Source organism: Fukomys damarensis, unplaced genomic scaffold (assembly GCF_012274545.1).
Source record: "Fukomys damarensis isolate Sample0158 unplaced genomic scaffold, DMR_v1.0_HiC HiC_scaffold_27, whole genome shotgun sequence".
NCBI classification, from domain to species: Eukaryota; Metazoa; Chordata; class Mammalia; order Rodentia; family Bathyergidae; genus Fukomys; species Fukomys damarensis.
In genome coordinates, this window is record NW_022900939.1 from 21,337,693 (window position 1) to 21,341,389 (window position 3,697).

Below are 3,697 nucleotides of genomic sequence, written 5' to 3' on the forward strand. Positions count from 1 at the left end.
CACAGAGAAGTCAGAGGGCCAAAGTGTTTGTGGACGTATTTTTAAACCACCCCAAAAGAAATATGACACAATTCCAAATTCCTTACCCCTGTGATCTGTCAGTTTTTCTGTCTGGAAGGTTACAGGGTCTTCATTTAATTCCTCTGAGCTCTTCAATTTCATGATTTGCTTTCGTATCACTTTTGGGTCCTTCTCCAATCATTATCCTGGGCTCTGCCTGCATTCCATTCTGAAGGCCATATTTTTCAGCCCTGGGACACTGTATTGTATTATCCACTCCATTTCCTCCCTGCTATTTGATTTTTTTGCTCTCATTCCTTCTTTCTGGGCTTCCTCAAATAAGACTTCATTTTTATTTTCTTTCCAGGCTCTTATCTTTTGATCCATTTATATATACATATTTTTTCAACTTTATCTCTTGAGAGTTTTCATTTTTGTTATCATATTTTTAAATTTCCAAGAGCCTCCTTTTTCTCTGAATGGGCTTTTCTTTCTTTCTTTTTTTTGGTACTAGGGATTAAACTCAGGACCTTGTGAGCCGGGCATGGTGGTACACGCCTGTAATCCCAGCACTCGGGAGGCTGAGGCAAGAGGATCACAGTGAGTTTGAGACCAACCTGGGCTACATAGTAGTTCCAGATCAGTCTCAACTACATAGTGAGACCCTGTCTAAAAAAACAAAACAAAACAAGACATTAAAAAAATAAAAAAAAACCTCAGGAACTTGTGCTTGTGAGGCAGGCATTGACACCACTGAGCTAAAGCCCCTGCCCCATCTCTGAATGTTCTTTTCAATAGCCTCCCTCTTTTATTTTCTGGCTGTAATGTCTTTTTAAAAATCTCCCTAAAGATAATGATTAAAGTTCATTTGAAGTTTTGTGTGTGCACAACCTGTCTGGTCTGTATCATCTTTGAGTACCTTTCTCCTGTTTATTAATGTCTCATTCTCTCTCTCTCTCTCTCTCTCTCTCTCTCATTGGAAATTTCTTTCAAATATCTCACAATTATTTATTGTCCATAGATATTTGTGGCATTGAGAGTGCACAGGGAAACTGATAGAAAGTTCTGTGTGAGAGAGGGCCTTGTAAACTGCAGGGCAATTCTGTATGTCTATGTGTTTTGCTTGCGTGTTTGGCTTTGTTGTTATTTGTCTGTCTCATATATGGGATTGAATCCAAGACCTTTGCACTGAGCTACATCCTCATCCTTTTTCAGTTTTTTATTTGAGATAAGGTCTAGCTAAATCACTAAATTGCACCAGCTGGGATTGAACTTGTGATCTGTCTGCCTCAGCCTCCAAGTATGCTGGCTTTACAGGCTTGCATCACCACTCCTGGCTTCCAGGCAGGTCTGTTGGCACATTCCTGGTCACTGAGTCAGTTTCACTTGTCACCAGAGGACCAAGGTACGACCTTGACTGCACATGCTTTGAGGTAGGGCTGACAGGCCAGAGCTGGTATCTCAGCAACTGCACCCTCCTGGCACTCCTAACCCACAGATGTACACGCATGAATGGTGTTCAGAGCATCGAAGTTTATTATGCTGCAGTGGAAACCTACTGACCAGGCTGCATGGGCCTGGGAAGGGAGACACAGAGACAGCCTCCTATTGAGCCCTGTGTTCCCTGATTGTTAGGAGCCCTTTGCTGAAGTGCAGGAGACATTCCTGCCCAGTATGAGCGGGCTATGAGTGGCATGTGCCTCTTGCTTTCCCTAATTCAGCTATACTGTTTTATAGGAGTCAGACCAAGGCCCTCCATGACTCAAACCGGTATGTTAGCTAGCAGAGCTGGGCTAGCACTGCTCCTTTGCTAATGGCTGTTGCTGAGGCCTAAGTCTTGGTCTGTGAATTGGCAGGGTCCTGCTGAGTTATGTGCAGCTGAGGTCAGTGTGATCCCAGTTAAAATCCTTTTCCCTGAATTATCGCTTCTCACTGACCTTGTGGGTTGCTTGCTAATTGTTCCTGGTCCAAGTCCGGGTTTCTTCAAGATAAGCAGTGCCTACTCCCTGAGAGCCCTGCCTGGCGCCATCATGCCAGGTGTTTAGCAGTAATTCGCTAGATGCCTTCAAAGCTCCCTAGCTCCCTCTACCTTCTCACAACTGTATTCAATAAATACTGGATGTCCTTGGGGGCCTTTGTCTTTGCTGCCATCAGCAGCACTAACCAGGACCCAAGACTCAGCTTCACTGTAAGTCTCATTCTGTCTATTCCTTAACCTTTAGCCTTTAGCCGGTGCTGTGATGGCTCACAGAAAGCTGGAACCTACTACAGGGGTCTCCAGTGATGTCCATCTCCCCTGACCTTTACACCGAAGTGGGGCCGGCCAGCATTCCCAGAAGACATGCATTTTTGTGTGTATGAACCATGCTGGACCCCTCCCTGAAATCTTTTCACCATCCCATCACCCATCTGCCAGTCTCGCATCTTCCACAGTCACCACCTTCTGTCCAAGACTGTGGAAGCTGCCCTTGGTCTTCTGTCTTCCCTGGCAAGGTGGACAGTGAGGGAGGCCACTTAAAGTTCAGCCCTTGGACAGCCTCCTTCTGCAGAGTCCCTCACGGCTGCCCTCCTCTGCTGGAGCCTGCCCGCTGTCCTGTGCGGAGCTCTTGGGCTTTTGTCCCCAGGGACCTGGGAGTGGCACTTCCCTTGAGATCAGGTGTGGCCAGGTAAAGGCAGATGCAGGCATGTTGATCTGGACCAGGAAATTCCCCAGGGCCTCAGCGATATAGGAAATAGAGCAAGGACAAATACACAGCAGGAAGCTGAGGCAAGAATGTGAAAACCAGACAGAGTAAGGGTGCCTACGTGAAAAGATCAGAAAAATCCACAGATAAAGATCACCCTGTCACCCACAAGACCTCTAGGTATGCACAAAAACAGAAGTACATACCCCTGGCCTATGGTTCAACCTTATTTGCATTGTGATTATGACCACCCCACAGTGGGCTTTGGACACCATGACACTTCCTCTAAAAACCTTTGATGGTCAAAAACTCGCCCTCCAGATGGGTAGGCTAAGTCAGGTACCCTGTTGGGCCACAGCTCCTGTCAGTCCCCAGCTATTAGAGCCTCCCATAATTCCCGGATTTAAGAGATCCAGTACCTACCCCTATAGGGCTGTGAGCTCTTCTCCCTGACCCACTCCCACTCTGTAGAGTTCACCTTCACTTCTTTTGCTTTTAATAAATCTTACTTCTATTACTGCTTTTGAGTGTCCTGATCAATTTTTGTTCGGGATACCAAGAGCCTATAAACACCTGTCCCAAGAATTTCCATCCAATAACATCAGGGCCTGCTCAGACAATTCTGCTGTCACCACCTGCAGTAGAGACAGGGCTGTTTGGCTCACCTACTCTTCTCATGGGGGATTCATATTGCAGCTTCCTCTAAGGTCTACAATCAAGTACCCACTCTCCCCAAGTCCAGGAACTAGTCAGGAGTTGTTTCTCCAGAGGCTGCTGCTTTCTCCCTATGGGATGTTCCTCCACCAGGTTTCAAATGGGGAAAGGGCTTCCAAATTGGCATGGCTGGAGCCACATATCTCCAGAGAAATGAAACAGACAATGGCCAGATGATATGTGGAAACAGAACTCAGGCCTGCAACCAGCAGCAACCAGCCCAGGACACCTTCTTCGAAAGAGCCATGTAGGAGGCAGCCAGCTGCAAGTGTGATGAGGATCAATCCAGGAAGCCAAAG